The following is an 18,256-nucleotide window of genomic DNA, read 5'->3' on the forward strand; positions in this document are numbered from 1 at the left end:
CCGAGCCCAGAGCCTTCTCCTCGGACAGCACGTCAAATATGCATTTATTCTATCTGACTTATTTGTAAGTGTGAACTCGTGAAATCTCAATTTTCCAGTGGCAGTCATCTTTGTTGTAAACAAATTCAACCCAAGTGCTCTTTGGTGACGTGTATGATTACTTTACTGTTGATCATCTGTCCATCATCGTATAAAGCCCAACCTGACAATTTGATTGGTCCGACCAGCTTTTGTTCGGGCATAATAGCTCCTCAACGGATCAAGTCCAGACTGAACTTCCAGACCTAAACATTTTGTGGGCGGGGCTAAGTTCTGCTGGCATCCAGGCTAGCACAGACCCTGGACAAAGATGAAACTTTTTAGGGCGCATATTCTGAGCACCTGTGTCGGTACACGAATGAAGTATACTTTGGAAGGTTATGCATCCGGCTGTGCACATTCATGTGAAAACTGAGGCCTTGTCCACACTAATACGTTTTCGTTTGAAAACGCATATTTTTCTCTCCGTTTTGGCCCTCAGTCCACACAGAGACAGTGTCCTGTGAAAAAGAAGTTTTTTGAAAACACTTTCCCAGGTTTATAAATTTGAAAACGCAGTTTTCGCGTTGTATTGTGAAGTATGAAAACGGAGGTATTCAAAAACGATAACGCATCTTTAGTCATGTGATGCATATTCAACCGATAGATGTATGTTTATACCGCTATTGTGCCTATTATGTGCTAATCACTTTCACACTGTTGTTAAAGATATGTTACTTTGTACACTCTTCATATCGCAGTCCTGGAAAGATGACAGAATATTTACTTGCAATTGCTGTCCTGCGACAAAACATGAGAGCAGTTGCGTTTTAGACCAAACATATAATGGTGAGTGAGTGCGACTTGGACGCATCAGTGAATGGTGAGATATTTTGCTGAATAAAATTATCCTGCCAGAAGAATAGCATGATAACTTTATTATGTCTGTTCCATCTGTATCATCTCAGTGAGCTTCTAGAAGGTTTTATCCATGTAGGATGTATCCGGATTAATGTAGATGTAGCCAGAAGTGTACTTTGGGCTTTACAAACATAGGGTAGCTGGACCACATTAAGCAGCCTAACCTTGACCCCTTGGAGGTCATGGGGACCCCACAGACCCCTCTTACTTTCAACCCCTCCTCTTCAACCAAGTCCAGTCCTACATTTTGTCAAATTATGGAAGTAAAATGGATTGCAAATCCAAATCAGGCACTTGACCTCTTTAAGCACAACAATGTTTGCTCCCGTATTTTAACTCCTCTGTAGATCCACCAAAAAGGGTTACACTTTATTTTGATGGTCCACTTTAGACACTCTACTAAATAACTTTGTAACTACAAGTCAACTAACTCTCATTAGAGCAGGGGTGCCCAATCCTGCTCCTGCCGATCGACTGTCCTGCACAGTTCTTCTCCAACCCTATCAAACACACCTGCCTTTAATTTTCAAGCGATCCTGTAGACGTTAATTGGTTGCTTCAGGTGTGTTTGATTGGGGTTGGAGATAAACTGTGCAGGACAGTCGATCGGCAGGAGCAGGGTTGGGCACCCCTGCATTAGAGTATAGCAAGTTGATGTAGTTGCAAATTTACTTGTAGTCAGAAGAATGTCTTTTGGGGGAGCATCAAAACAAAGTCTTAGCAGATATTAAGAAAACAATCTACTAATACTCTAATGAAAGTTAGTTGATATGTAGTTGCAAAGTTATTTATAGTTAGTAGAATGTCTAAAGTGGACCGTCGAAATAAAGTGATACCCAAAGAAGAATGACTTGGTTCCTTGCATAATAATACCATTTGAGTGAAAGTGATAAAATATCATCCTCCAAATGTTGCTTGAGCCAATTTCGAGTAATTCTAAAAAGAATACACTGGTGATATACATTGTTGACTCTGAAATATTAGTCTGTAACTACTATCAGAGTCTCAACGCTTAATATCTTCAGTGTTCTTTGGGAACTCATCCAACCTGCTCTCTCTCTCTCTCTCTCTCTCTCTCTCTCTCTCTCTCTCTCTCTCTCTCCGCCAGTGGCTGTCTGTGATGGAGTTATTTCATTTTTCTATAAAACACTGATGTGAGGGAAGCTCCAAGTCTCCAGAGAACTTCCCACCACTAACAAGCTAAATTAAACTTGTGAAAGACAAACAAGGCAACAAAGAAACACACATACAGTATACATAAGCTTCTCTTTAACCCACCTTAGTTCCTCCCAAGGCTAATTAAAAGCACTTCGTGATTACTTAAGTCACTGATTTGGCTGAGTAATTAGATGCTCTTTCTTCCAATTGCTCCTGTTGCACCAACTATTCTCTTAAGCACTTCCTATATATTTGTGGCGTGTGTTGCACAGGTTTGATTATTTTAGGTTGATCTAGTTAATACGTAACTTTAACATTCATAACTTTTTCCTTTCCACCTCAATCATACATCACTCTTCCGTTTCTATCATTCCTTCACTCTTTTTCTCTCTTCTTGTTATCCAATTCCATCAGACTCGCGGAGGGTAAACCAATTTACATTCTTGTTTTGGTCTTCAGATCCTTTCCAGTTTCCATGACAACACAGCTTTCGCACTCTTTCTCCCCCTTTCTCCTCCTCAGGATCTTTCATTCCCCACTGTTTCGCTCTCCGTCTTTACTCTTGACCTTCCTCTTCTGTCTCATTTTCGTTCTCTTTATATTCTGTTTGGTTCTTGCGTCTAACTCTCATTTCCTTGCCTAATTGATGCGGTTGCCGGCGTGGCACGCAGCGGCTGAGGGTAGCGGTGAAGAAGAGAGATGGGCAGGAGGGAGATGCATCCCAAACGTCTGTATTAACACACATCACGCTCTCTGTGTGTTAAATGATCAGTGCCAGGAGGAAATGATTTGAGCGTCTCTCTGTCTCTGTTTCAGAATACTGTCTTGTCTCTGATGCTTTTATTTGCTGCTGTCTGCAGACCGAGGGTCATTTTATATGGCCGATATAATTAAATAACTGTGTGAAAGAAATTAATCATCACATTCACTGGGTACAGGCAATTAATGTGCACACAGGATTAAAAAAAAGAGATATACTATGTTTTAATGTTGTTTAAATGTTGTTTAATATGTTTCAATGCAAAATGTGACCATGTTCATCTAATATTATTACATGGCTTTCTGGAGAACTTGATTCAAATTGGCCGATCACACATTCTGTGTTCAAATATTTGTGTATAATTGCTGTTTTCTACATAGCTCTGCTTCATGTCTGTGGTAACACTGTGGTCTCATTCTCTCACATATTACAATTATTTTAAATTAAAATCAATATTTCATGTCAATATCTGTTTTTATTTGATAAGTGGCCATGCAATAAGTAGGATAATGCCCATTCAGCTGGTCATTATTGCAAAATAAACACTTTAAGGATGATATAAGACCACTCTGTAGGTGTTTATTTAATAATAATGACCGGCTGACTGTACATTATTAGTAACGTTGTTTCTGTTTAGGGTCAGTTTAACCTTAGTCTCGCGTAGCCAGACCTTCAGACTGACAGCAGATGATTCCATAGCTGCTTTCATTGGCCAAGGCCCAGAGGCCATCTGACTGACATGTAAATCAACCAATCACAGTTCTCTTTGTTCCTCGTTATGTTTAGGGGTATTAAAATGTAAACACTGATGTCCCTACAATAACAGACCCGTGTGTAAAACTCTTGGACATATGTTAAGGAGTCTATGCCAAGAACTTTGCATACTTCACATACTTTTGAAAATCCAACATGTAGTTGATCCTGATAAGTGCTTATTGTCACAGTTGTAAACAAGACAGCGTTCTTCTAAAATGACAGTGACAATGGCAGGCGCACAAAGTTCAATATAACACCTTTTCAAGAAATCAAAGAAAGATGAACGAGAAGGAGAAAAGGTGGCATCTACATCTGAGCCTACTTCAACTTTCCAAGAGGCTTCCCGTTTCCAGGACACGCATATTTCATCACTGGACTGTAGTGAGACTTCCACGACACAAATCCACACAATGCCAAATTATTTTGTCTCATTATAACAGCGGAAACAACTTAAAATACTCATCATTTATGGTCATAAAGATAAGAGAACGACATAATTTAAAAGGTAAAGTTTCTCAAAATAAAAACGAAACACTGTGCTTTTGTAAAATAAATAAAACAAACAGACTTTTTGACGTCCTGGTTTCATTTCCGTGAAGTTTGTGGAGTGTGTCACAAAAATTAATTGAAACTCAGTGTGTATAGGCTACTAGCAAGCTCTTGCGTGCCATCTGAACTCTTGTTTAGGGTATGTGCATAGACCATCTCTTCTTCTGCTCTTTTTCCTTTTGTGGCGGTTAGCAAACAGCGTTGCATTACCGCGCACGTCCCCTTCTGGATTGAAGTGTGGATCACCTGTGACTGACTGTATTCGTCATCTGACTGCATGCACCGAACTTTGACATCCGTACCGTTGACGGTTCAGGACGAATACCGTTACACCCCTATTATGCACTATTCTATAACACTTTATAGTATAGTGTGATCTCATACAACAACAACAAGTGCACTTTAAATGCTCGGATGATGCACTTATTTAAAGGAGTCCTATTATGCTGCTTTACATTTTCAACTCTCTTTATTGTGTTATGTTGCTGTTTGAGCATGAAAAATGTCTGCAAAGTTACAAAGCATAAAGTCACTGCAAAGGGAGTTATTCTCTATAACAGTGCACACTGTTTCTGATCTCCCTGAAACGCCCCAATTTAGTCTTGAGTTTTCTTCCAGGAACAAACATGTCACCATATTCCCCATTTAAATAATTCCCACCCAATGCATACGCAAGAGAATAAAAGGCGAGGCCTGGTTGAGTTGCGTTAACAGTGTGCTGAAACTCATGGTAAGGGGTGTGACATTTCCTGAGATACGCTTGAATTGGGTGACCAATTCTCAACACACTGTTCCAGCTGACCATTCAGAGCACATTGGGCTTTTCAGAAGGAGAGGCTTCATATAAACCGGAACTAAACAGCGTGTTACTGACAGACTGGGGAGAGAGGTGCTGCAACAATGTCAAATACATGACTTTATCAGTCACTAGGGGGTGCAGGAGGTCTTTTGCTTGCAATCCTCCTCCCAGTTGCCAGGGGGAAACAATTGGCAAGAACTCTCAGTTGTACTTAGCAATCATTGTTGATGATACTCACCTGTGTAGGACCCTATTTAAGTTTGCCTTTTGTCATTGTTTTTTTGTTCAGTCTTGAGCCTACCTACCTGTGTATCCTGTGAGTTTAATGTGAGCCATTGTGCTTGTTTTGTTTTCCTTTTTTTGTGACCATTGGAAGCTTTGCTTCTAGTTTATTTGTTTGTACTTTTTTTGTTGTTGATCATTCTAAAAGTAAAAGCTACTTGGAGTTTATGCTGCTCATCTCCTTGAGATTTTTGTTACTCCTCTGCACTTGGATCTCAAAATCCTCAACCTTGAGTTACCTCACTCAGGAAGAACCAAGCTCTGTGTCCAGGAGACCGGGGTTCTAATCCTGTTAAAGACAACATTCCAGGTCTTAGTCTATAGTCCCTGTTTCTATATCATTACAGCAAGACTGAACCAAGAAATGGACCCAGCGGACAGTCAAGGTCCTTCATCAAATGTGGAGAGAATATTATCCGAGCTCACCAATCAAGCTACCACAATTCAACATCATGAACTGATGCTCACAGAGATTCTTCAGCGTTTTAACTTTACAGCTTTGCCTCAAAATCCTCCGTCCCATGAGGTTCCTGAATTACCCACGCCACCTCCGGTACCTCCCATCTTTCCCCAACCTCAACCAATTCTCAATATCTTCTGAGAGATATAATGGAAATACCAGGGGCTGTCAAGGCTTTATCACTCAATGCTCTCTAACCTTCCAACTTCAACCCAGTAGTTTTCCCACAGACAGCAGTCGAGTGGCTTATATCATCACCTTACTGACTGGAAGAGCTTTGGAATGGGCTATGGCTCTCTTGAAACATTGTTCACCATTCACTTCGAACTCTGAGCAATTCCTAGCAGAGATGAGGAGGGTATTCCATCATCCAGGAGGAGGAGTAGGAAATGACCAACGATTACTTCAAGTCACTCAAGGAACGCGCAGTGTAGCAGAAATGGCTATTGAGTTCCGTACCCTGGCAGCGGAGAGTGGCTGGAATGACAGGCTCTTCAAGTGGCATTTCATTAGGCTCTTGCACCTGAGCTAAAAGATGAATTGATCTTCCGAGATCCTGCACCTAACTTAGATTCTCTCATTGATGTCACAATCCGAGTGGATAACCGAATTAGGGATAGGAGGTCTGAAAAAAACAAGACCGAGTCACAGCCCAAAGCAACGTCAGTCCAGTTCAACCTGCTTTCCAAACTCTGCTTTCCAACCTGCTTCCCAAGCTGCATTAACCCATGCAGCTTGGGAAGAATCGCTTATCACAATCAGAACGGGACAAACGTATGCGGAAGCGGCTCTGTCTGTACTGTGGAGAACTGGGGCATTTTCAAACTCATTGCCCTGAACTTGTGGGAAAAGAGATTTCTCGTCCAGAGAGAGGGGGGCTGAGATGAGAGAAATAATTGACCCCCGACCTTCAGCTGGATTTTTGACATTGATGCATTTCTCCTGGGGCAATGGTTGGCACAAGGGTTCTGCATTTGTTGACTCAGGCGCTGCTGGCAATTTCATGGACAGTACTCTGGCCAAGAGCTGGAAGATACCACTCACAACTCTCCGGGATAAGCTCACGACAACAGACCTCTGGGGTCCGGCCAGGTAACACACCGTACCATTTCAGTTGAAATGGACTCATCAAGAATCACTGTCTTTTCTTATTATTGACACACCCGAGTTCCCATTTATCCTTGGTTACCCTTGGCTAGTTTCTCACAATCCTCAGATTGACTGGCCAACTAGCAGTTTCACCAGATGGGGATGTGCATGTCCAACGGCTGGAATTCTTTTATCTCCTGATTCTTTTTTGGGGCCTAAACGACAACTCTGGATCCAGCATGAGTCAAACACACCAAGAACCAAGGTACTAGTCGTTCCTCAAGTTAAACTTACACCCCCTGCTCTGGTTGTTCCTTCTCCGACCTATCTCGAGTTCCCCAGGTATATGTCGATCTCCATGTGTTTAGTAAGTCCCAGGCCGAAACTCGTCATCCTCATCGACCCTATGATTGTGCCATTGAATTGTTGCCAGGATCTTGCCCTCCGAGAGGTAGACTTTTCTCGTTGTCAGCTCCAGAGAGATCGGCAATGGATGAGTACATTCAGAAGGCACTAGAGAATGGATTTATTCGGCCTACCACGTCAGCGGCTGGCTTCTTTTTCATGGGTAAGAAGGATGGAGGCGAAGCCCCTGCATTGACTATCGTGGCCTAAACAACATCACAGTAAAGAACCGATATCCACTGCCACTTATGGCCACAGCCTTCGAACTCCTCCAGGGCTCTACCATCCTCACTAAGTTGGACCTCCGGAACGCGTACCATCTGGTGAGAATTCTGGAGGGAGATGAATGGAAGACGCCTTTTAACACCCCCACTGGGCATTACGAGTATCAGGTGATGCCCTTCGGGCTAGCAAATGCCCCGGCCGTCTTCCAAGCCCTTATCAATGATGTCCTAAAAGAGAGATGTTGAACCAATGTGTGTTTGTATATCTCGATGATATCTTAATATTTTCCCAGAGTTACGAAGACCAAGTTCAACATGTCCGGCAGGTTCTGTCTCATCTGCTCTTGAACAACCTCTTCGTCAAGCTAGAGAAAAGTGAGTTCCATGTCACTACAGTCTCTTTCTTGGGTTTCATCCTTTCATGCGGCAGTGTACAGATGGATCCCAGCAAGGTTTGTGTGGTCCTGGAGTGGCCCACTGATCTATAATGACTGGATAGCTCATGACGTTCTAAACTGCCAGCAGGCATTGAAGCCACCGGAAGTGTTCGAGCGGCCATCTTACGATTCCCTACCAGCAGAGGCTCCAACGTCCGTTATACAGAGATTGGTAGCTCCGACGGCACTTTTAAGATAATCCGCTGTGCAGCATACAAGTGTAAAATGACGTTCACAAAAGGATGTAGAAAAACTGCCCACAGGTTGTAATTCAAGCCCTGTAAGTAGTAATTTATTTGAACAATTGTCGCTATTCCCATGTTGTTTTCTCCAAGGCAAGAGTAATGCTTCTTCTTCAAAAAACAAAAAAACAAAAAAAAAAACGATAAAACAGTCAACAGTAGCCTATAAGAAACCTCACAGCAGCAATAATCACAATTAAGTGTCCAATAGCGACACCATTTGACAGCTTCAAAAGAGCTTTGTGCAGAGTCCGTTACTGTTACTTACATTAATCCATACAATTTGTATTTTGAATTTCCTGAACATGTACTTGCTAGCTAATCAAACACTTTATTTGAACAAACTACTAATCTATAAAACACAATCGGTCTTCCGACCTTTTACTATCGTGTCAATTGATTTTGATATGCGCGAGTGAGAGAGAGCAATACAGTGCTCGTGTTGTTTGAAGACATTGAGAGTGCGCGTGCGCGGCCGGGTCTCTCTCTCTCTGCTCGTTCTTATATGCGCCCTGTCCACTGATCTAAATAATTTGTTGTTACAATGACTTATTTGTTCCCTCGTTTTAATAAATCGTGGACACGTTTAACTAATTCCATCCCTCATTTTGATTTCACGAATTACAACGTGGCCACAATATAGTAAAACGAGGGAACAAATTAGTAAAACGTGCTGAGGTAGCCTATTATTAATTCGTGGCCACAGAACAATATTCACCTGAATATTCACCAATTCACAAAAATATAGGTCTTTAGCATTCACTATTTAACAATTAATAGTATCAAACTGGTTTTCTTACCTGTGAAGATAGCTCTTCAGTGAAGGCCGACTAGTGTTCTCGTACAGCTTTTTATTCCTTTTGCAAAGAAATTGCCGTTTTTAAATTTTTTAATAAGCAGGAAAAATTTCCGACTTTAAAAAATTACCCATTTAAATGCTTAGGATTTTTGCGTTGTAAGAATGTACAGGGAGACTTTAGATTTTAAAACGGTGTCTTGTTAGGCAATGTTTTCTTAGTCAAATCATAAAATTTCCTATTGATTCAATAGAATGCGTGAGCTCACTAGGGAATACCAATAGGGCGGCGCGGTGGCTTCACTGTTTATGACGTCATGAGCTATCCAGTCATTCTATATCAGTGGTTCTCAACCTGTCCTGCAGGGACCCCCTGACAGGCCATGTTTCTGTTTTAACCCTGAAATGGCACACCTGATTCAATTAATGAGTAGTTATTAGAGTAGGAAGAGTGGGAGTTAGTCAATTAATCAATTAGTCAACTACTCATTAAGCCTTTAATTAACTGAATCAGGTGTGCCATTTCAGGGTTAAAACAGAAACATGGCCTGTCAGGGGGTCCCTGCAGGACAGGTTGAGAACCACTGTTCTATATAGATCAGTGGAGTGGCCCCACCCTGATTCATTTAAACAAGTCCAACGCTTCCTGGGTTTCGGAAACTTTTATAGGAGATTTATTCGAGGCTTCAGTTCCATTGCGGAACCTCTCACAGCTCTCACCAGGATCAATCTATGTTCTGGTGGCCCAACTTAGGAACTGATGTCCGGAGATTTGTTGCCGCATGTTCCACTTGCGCCCAGAATAAGGAACCTAGAGCCCTCCCTCAAGGTAAACTACATCCCCTCCCTATCCCAAGACAACCCTGGTCCCAGATATCCATGGATTTTGTTAATGGCCTACCAAATTCTCAAGGTAACACAGTGATTCTTGTAATAGTCGACAGATTTTCTAAGGCATGTCATCTCATTCCCACCCCTAAAATTCCTACAGCAGGCCAGATGGCAGAACTTCTCATGCAATGCGTCTTTAGAATTCATGGTTTTCCTCAGGATATGGTGTCTGATCAGGGTTCCAAGTTTACCTCAAGATTCTGGAAGGCTTTGGACGTCTAATCAGTTCCACCATCAGCTTGTCCTCAGGGTTCCATCCCCAATCCAATGGCCAGACAGAGAGAGTGAACCAGGAGATTGAAAAGACCCTCAGGTAGGGATGGGAATTGATAAGATTTGATCAATATCAATGCCACTGATGATTCTGCTTATCGATACGATTCTTTAACGATTCTCTTATCGATTCCTGATAGCACTGTGTGGAAAAAGCTTAGGAACAAAGCTTTTGTTTTAAAGCTTACACTTGAGTAAACAAACTGTACTTTTTATGTAATTTATGTAATAAATGGAACCTTATTGTAAAGTGTTACCGATACACCGATTCAGACGTCTCGTGACTTCAGTGTTGGAAAGATCAGTTGTTTTAACCATTCATTAAAATGAATCGGTTCAAAGGAGTCATTAGTTCGCGAATTGGACGTGTCATACGCGTTGTGTGATTATCCCAGCAGTTAGGACATGGACATCCCACAAGGTTTGTGTCAACACAGAAAACATTACATCACTAGATAGGTTTTTTCGTTTATTTAAAGTGTGATTTTATGTCAGCTGAATGTGCGGAACGCTTTTCAGAGAAGATAAGGCAATGTATTTTAGCACAATTCACACCCAGCAGTAATTCAGGAAAAAAAAAAATCTTTGAATGCTCCACATGAAACTTTGGTCTTCCGACCTTTTACCATCGTGTCGATTTATTTTGATTAATATGTGCGAGGGAGAGAGAGCAAGACAGCGCTTAATTTGGAGACGGTGAAGTCTTGTTTACACTTTCGCCTGGCTCCGAAGCGCGCGACCGGGGCTCTCTCTCTCTGCTCGTTCTTTCAGTTAAACATGCGCCCTGTCACAAGATCAGCAGTTCATCTACATTACTCACCGATCAAATAAGACTTTGGAGGGACAAATTTCGCTTTGGCGGCCGCTAAAAAAATTCTACAAATTTAAAAAAAACCTGTTATTGCAAACAGCATAATTTGTCTCGTTTAGTAAAAAGCCAAGCTTTAAATCGTCTCTCCCTCTCCATGATTCCCTCCTTTGCTCAAATCACTTTGACATCATGACGCACAGATGCGAAGGACGCCGTGCTATGGTGCCCGATAAAGGACAAAAGGGACAGTTGTGAGTTCACGGTCTGTATATACTATGGCTGGGACTCGGAGCAGGAGCAGCGATAAGAGGACTCGTTAACGTCGAGGGGATACAATATCGATGGTTCATAAAACTTAGAACCGGTTCTCAAGTGTAACCGGTTTTCAATTCCCATCCCTACCCTCAGGTGTCTTGTCTCGAACAACCCGAGTACATGAGTTCCTAGCTGGTCTGGGTGGAATTTGCCCAGAACATTCTCCATCACTCATCATTGGGTATCATCATATGTCTCCATTTGGTCTCCAATGGTCCCCAATGCCAGTTTAGGTTCCCTCCCTCTCTGTTTTCTGAACAGGACCTCCAAACACAGGTTCCAGCAGCGGCCCAGTTAGTCCGGAGGTGCTGGGGGATCTGGCGGAGAGCTCAGGCAGCCCTGTTAGAGTCGTTCTGGGAACAACAGAAACAGGCCATTCGACGTCGGCGAATTGGTCCATCATTCCGTCCTGGACAGAGAGTGTGGCTTTCAATCTTCCATTGCGCCTCGAGTCATGGAAACTAGGTCCTAGATACATTGGACCTTTCAAGATTCTCAAGAAAATAAACCTGGTCTCTTATCGACTCCTATTGCCCAGGTCTATGTGCATACACCCCACATTCCATGTCTCATGCCTCAAACCTGTCATCTACTCTCCTTTGTCTCCTGTAGGTAGACTACCTCCAGTTCCTCGGATGGTGGAGGGGCAACTGGTTTACTCCATGCAGAGATTATTGAACATGCGCAAAGTACGGGGAGGGGTCCAATATTTGGTTGACTGGCAAGGCTATGGTCCAGAAGAGCGCTCGTGTGTACCAGCTAGAGACACACTGGACTCAGATCTCATCAGAGACTTCCACAGACAACAGTCGAACAGCACTAAAAGGAACATCAGGAGCCGTTCATCAAGAGAGGACTCCTGTAAGACTTTATCAGGCAATACATCCTCCAACCACTAGGGGTCACACTCCTGCAATGACCAGCGGTATGGCTCCCAGTTACTAGGGGGCGCAGAAGGTCTTTTGCCTGCAATCATCCTCCCAGTTGCCAGGGGGAAACAATTGGCAAGAACTCTCAGTTGTACTTAACAATCATTGTTGATGATACTCACCTGTGTAGGGCCCTATTTAAATTTGCCTTTTGTCATTGTTTGTTCAGTCTTGAGCCTATACCTACCTGTGTATCCCGTGAGTTTAATGTGAGCCATTGTGCTTGCTTTGTTTTTTATTTTTGTGACCATTGGAAGCTTTGCTCCTAGTTTATTTGTTTAAACCCCCAGTGACTTTTGCTCCATGGACAAAAAAAAATCTTCTTTTGAATTCTGCACAAGAAAATCATACACGTTTGAAAAGAAATGAGTGTGAGTAAATTATGACAGAATTTTCATTTTTCTGTGAGTTATTCCTTTAAGTGTATTTTCAAACAATGGACTTTGTCTATCAGATGCCAAACAGAACATGAGGGTTAAATCCAATGCACAATTTTGTATCTATACAAAGATGCTTACTGTCTTCTTGGTACATTTCATTCATCTCTCTCTCTCTCTCTCTCCCTCTTTCCCACTTTCTCCTCCAGGCTTGGCATTTGAGAGTGTAACACAACACCAGATCTGGGAGACAAAGAGAAAGAGCCCAGTTCTTTTCAGGAATACACTTTTGCCATAGCAAAATATCCCATCCTATTTTTTTTTTTTTACTTCTCAACTGTACACCACTCTGTCCATTTGTCAGGGTTTACTACACAAATTTAACAGCATAATTAGAATCCTGAATTTCTCAAGGTTTCATCATGTATATGAGATTATAAAGCATGCTTCCTTGGGGTAAAACATATAAACACAACCAGCTCATAAAGGAGCTATTTGTATGCACACAATTAGATTAGCTTGCGCTTCAGTTTAGAGAGGTGTTGATTTCTCTGTGGTGCAACTTTGGGGGCATTTTGTGCAAGTCTGTCGGTTATGGAACACTGGATAATTCACTTTGGGACACATGATTTGCATAATCATAGTTTTGTTTTAGAAGGTTTGCCTGCTTTGACAACCTACGAGTAAAATAGTAAATTCATCAGGGCTTCACTAAAGGGACTTTTTGGACTTTGAACAGTTTCCTGCACCACCAGAGGGAGTGCTCACCTGTGAAATGATGACTGAACAACCAGCGCTGAGGGTCCAAATGTATCAGAGGGTATCATGCCTCCCAGGGAAAGAGTACTGATCTTGGCATACGCCAGGTAAGGAGTGATCTAAGAGGTTTGATACATCTGATACCTCTGTTGTCAGATCAGGTTATATGTCTGATGTCTCAGACAGAGTAGACGTGAGCTTCGTTCACCAAACCACAATCGTATAACTGTGTTCCTCAAAGTTTTAGGGCAACACACTCTGATCAGTTATGAGTGGTTCCTGTGTTATTCTCGAAGTGAATTTAAAACATATTCAATTAGTAAAAGTCAATTATAGTTAGGCCATATTTTATCAGTCTTAAATAGTCATGGATATTTGAAAGGTTTGTTTCAGTGGCAGAAAAAACAAAAACATGAGCATAATCGAGATCATATTAAAATAATACAGTAATGATTTGTTTACCATGTTTAATATGGCGTATACACCTTATACATTAAACATTTTTCCCTTTTATAACTCTTTAATGTATAAATGCTCATGTGTATATATATATAGTAACACTTTACAATACAGTTCATTAGTTAACATTAGTTAACTACATTAGTTAACAAGAACTAAGAATGAACAATACTTCTACAGCATTTATTAATCTTAGTTAATATTAATTTCAATAAAATCAAAGGTTGTATTTGTTAACATTAGTTCATGCATTTTGAACTAACATGAACAAACAATGAATAACTATTTTTATTAACTGTCAGTAACAAATATGTTGCTCATTGTTAGTTCATGTTAGTTAATACATTTATTAATGTTAACTAATGAACCTTATTGTAAAGTGTTACCATATATATATATATAAATATATATGTGTGTGTATAATAATAAATACTAATTACAAAATTATATACATATAATAAATAATAAATTAAATAATAAATAGAAGATTTTTTTTTTTTTTGGAATGCTTTGTACTTTGTTCTTTATTTATTTATTTGTGATTTTGCTTGTGCAATCATACATTCTACATTTTAAACAAACACATTTTAGACTGACATCTAACAACCTATGATATTATGAATAATATTTATTATTATAAAATAAAAATATATCATTCTTCTTGGTGGTGGTGTATTATCAACTAATATGAAAGGAGCTCATTGAAACAGTTCTGGGTAAGTGAGTGAGCGAGCGAGCGAGCGAGTGAGTGAGTGTGTCACTCATATGTGTGTACAGTGAGTTGAGTAATGAGCGCGAGAGCGACTGTCTGTCTGAGCGCCTTCTGCTACCTCTACACTACTAGCTGGAATATGCAGACAGCGTCTTCAACAGCGGAGTCATGATCTGCTGTATACCCCAGGACTCGTCTTCCGCTCGGAGCCGAACCGAAACAACGTTTTAAAGCATCTGATATTTAACCAGCGGCTTTACTTCGGGGCATCGCATTGGTCGCTTAACACAGCCGCGGAGGATCTTGCGCAGTGGCGGCGGACACTTCGGGTGATGTCGGCTGGCCGTCACTCTTGACATCGGCCTCCGCTCGCAGACACACCGCGGAATGGGGTAGGAAAGCTCCCCGCACACGCACCCACACAAGCTCGGCGTATAATGCCGTGACAACGCGGCGCGTACTAAACGGCAAACCGTCAAACTGTCAGTTGTCTGCATGTATCGCGGCGCGTGTGTTGTGTATCGCTCCGGTGTGCTGAACTCGTAGTCACAGCAGCAGCTGTAGGGGATCCTGGAGTTAGCCTCGCCTGCTAACTGCCTCTCTTCAGTGCAATGGATGCTAATGAGCTGACGATAGGCTCTGTGTAACGTAGGGCCCGTCTCCATGTGACCGTAAAAAGACACGAAAAGCCAGGAAGGACTTGTAGCTGCGGTTTAAGAGTGAGTTAGGGCGTTTTGACAGTCGTTTGAAGGACTGGGTTGAGGAAAACGAGCTAGGCTGTTACAATGTCGCGAGTGATTGGCAGAAAGAGGCAGGCACTTGAAGAATGTGACGGTGAATGTGGCCGCTGCTCACCATCACATTCATGAAGTCAATGGAAAAGCGGTTGTCTGTAGTAATACCGTCAGCATCAGGCATGGGATTTAAAAAAAATAAAAATAATGTTTTACCAAAGTGTGCTGCAAACTGTCAGGGTATGTATGCAGAACATTAGTTTCTCTTTGAATTTTGAATATTGTGCAAACGAGTGTTGTGCACACATACAGTGGCCCCACTTAAGCCACACTTAAATGTCTGAATGTCCTTGCAGCATAACAAAAATCAAAATATCAAACCAAGAGGCATTTACTGTAAACAAAGATAGCACAAGCACAGTTTGTAAGCAAAACATTACATAAATTATGTCTGGCAAGTTTTAAATGATAAAATACACTGTTCGGAATGAAGACAATTTTTTTGGACATGTTTGATCGTTTGTGGAGCCTAAACTTCTTGTCTCTGGTTTTTCATACAAGGCTTAAGCCTAGTCCCAGACTAAACTAAGCTGTTTTAACTGAAAGACACTTGCACTGACATAGGCTATCTTAAAATATGTCTTTGCCATTGTTTTGTCGCAAGTTGCACGCATAATGTTTTTGTTTCTAAGGCATGTTTTTAAAAGCTACTTGAATGTCCTAATTGAACTAAGGGCTAATCCTGGCTTAATCTAAACTCTGTCTGTGAAACCCGGCCATGTTGTTTTAAACCTGTATTACTTCTGTGGAATGAGGAATGTTCTGGTCATTCCTTACAATGAATGAGGATTGAAGCTTTCAAGCCTCAAAAAGTCCATATGATTTGTGCATGATATTTCGAAGCAATACAACAGCTTTGTGTGAGGAACAGACTGAAATCTGACTCCAGTGAGCTGTTAACCGCTGCGACTGAGTCGTTGAGTCATTGAGCTGAAAGCAAGAACCACATTAGTGAGATTCTTGAACAAATCATTCAAACTGGTTTTGTGAACTGGATCTACAGAATCATTGAAAGGAATAATTCATTCATGAACCTTTATATAACGTGCCAAGGAGAGCCGGGGCAGATGTCTAGATTTTCAGTTAAATTAATAAAGACTTAAATTTCATTCTGTTTCTCACACAAACCTTTTGTATGATTTTAGAAGTCATAGAATATAGACCACTTTTATGGTAGCCTACTTCTATATTGCTTTTTTTTGGTGTCATTTTGGCTCTTGATAGGCCTAGTCCTTATTCATGTTCATTAGCCTATATTGAAAAGAGAGACCAGGATATGCGAGAAAAGGAAATCATACAGGTTTGTAAGGAATGTTAGAATTTTCAGTTTTTGTGTGAACTATCCTTTCACTGTGATGAACTACTACACCTTTGGTTACTCTGCTAGGACACCTGTGTGAACTTAAGGGGAACTGATTTTATACATTCACTAAAAATTGCTTCAGGACCAGTAAGTAAAAGTGATTGCACACGCGTTCACGAGAGAGTTACATGGTTTGCGTGAGAGGCGTCTGTTCTCACCTAAGCTTACGCTACGCCTACGCCATGCGTCCTACATCATACCTCGGGTCAGAGGTCACGCTTCTGCCAGAACTCGACTCTCTCGTGAACGCCTGTACGGCCCTTTCCCGGAAGCCAGTGATTATAGTTTATGAAGCTTTAAATATGGATATTTTTCTTACAAAAAGCTTTGTTTCAGAAGGCATTTATTAACCCACTGGAGTCGTATAGATTACTTTTATGATGGATCGATGCGCTTTTTGAAGCTTCAAAAACTCTAAGGCTCTATTCAGTGCTAGTACAAAGTTGAGAAGAGCCAGAATATTATTTAAAATAACACCAATTGTGTTCGGCTGAAAGAAGAAAGTCATATACACCTAGGATTCCCCCTTCCATGTAAAGCACTTTGAGTGCCGAGAAAAGCGCTATATAAATGTAATATATTATTATTATTAGGATGGCTTGAGGGTGAGTAAATTATGGGATAATTAAAATTTTTGGGTGAACTATTCCTTTAAATTGATATTTTGTGTCTAATAGAGTAAAAAAAAAAAAAAATGTTGTGTCCAAATGTTTTTTGCAGTCACTGTACATAGTTCACCTCAGTATATTATCAGATATTTGGGTAGAAAATGACATAATTAATTTGTTCGGTGACCCTATAATAGCCTCATGTACTTTCAGAGATGATGTAGTCATATTCATTCTGACCAAAAGACAAGCTTTTTTGGCTTTGGCATGACACTAACATGTATTAATATTAAATGAATAATTCAACCAAAATATAGTCAACCTTTGGAACAAATGGATAGGGCTAGTTGAGCCCCTCCAAACATGGCACCTTAAAAATAGTCTATGAATTGTCCACTATATTTCAACTCTTCTGAAGCTATGGCTGTGTCTGAAAACTTTGGCAGCTGAATTGTTGCCTTGCTGCCCTATCAGGCAATGACTGCGCACAAAGGTACCTCACGAAACTGATTTCAGACAGACTTCTGAGACAGTGAAACGGTTTAATTATCTACAGCAAAAGAGAGAGAGTTTTAGTTAGCCAAAAATGTGCTTTAACACAAACTGACCACCAACTGCAACTTTCAGATGCCATCTTTATTTTTCTAGCTCAACTGTCACAGAATGGAAAGCACAGGATTGTGGGATATCAAAGGTGATACATCAATGCTGCCTTCAAATATCGATCAGTTGAAGGTATCTCAGGAGACAGGAAGTGAAACTAACATTGGATTCGGACGGGCCTTGATGACTTCCTACCTTGGAATGCGCTCTCCGAAGGCAGCCTATTTGTCAAGGGTGTCCAATCCTGGAGGGCCACTGTCCTGTTGAGTTTAACCCCAATTAAACACACCTGAACCAGCCAATCAAGGTCTTACGACTTTTACTAGAAACTTCCAAGCAGGTGTTTTGAGGCAAGTTGGAGCTAGTGTAAACTCTGGAGGACAGTGACCCTCCAGGACCAAGTTTGGAAATCCCTGCTGCATGTGATAGCTTTGTGTCTGAATCTTGCGTACATTAAAATAAGGCA

At 41.2% G+C, this 18,256-nt stretch overlaps 1 protein-coding gene across 3 annotated transcripts in view; it reads left to right on the top strand.

Annotated features, from left to right (window-relative positions):
• Positions 1-14,468: 14,468 nt before the first annotated feature.
• The window catches only part of bcl9l (bcl9 like), a 57,807-nt gene continuing 54,019 nt past the window's right edge, over positions 14,469-18,256 (top strand). For all 3 annotated transcript variants that reach the window (XM_084123695.1, XM_084123690.1, XM_084123696.1), the window contains exon 1: positions 14,469-14,814. The gene's annotated coding sequence lies outside the window, so the exon portion shown is untranslated. The remainder of the gene's footprint in view (positions 14,815-18,256) is intronic.

Source organism: Abramis brama, assembly GCF_963993115.1.
Source record: "Abramis brama genome assembly, chromosome: 9".
NCBI classification, from domain to species: Eukaryota; Metazoa; Chordata; class Actinopteri; order Cypriniformes; family Leuciscidae; genus Abramis; species Abramis brama.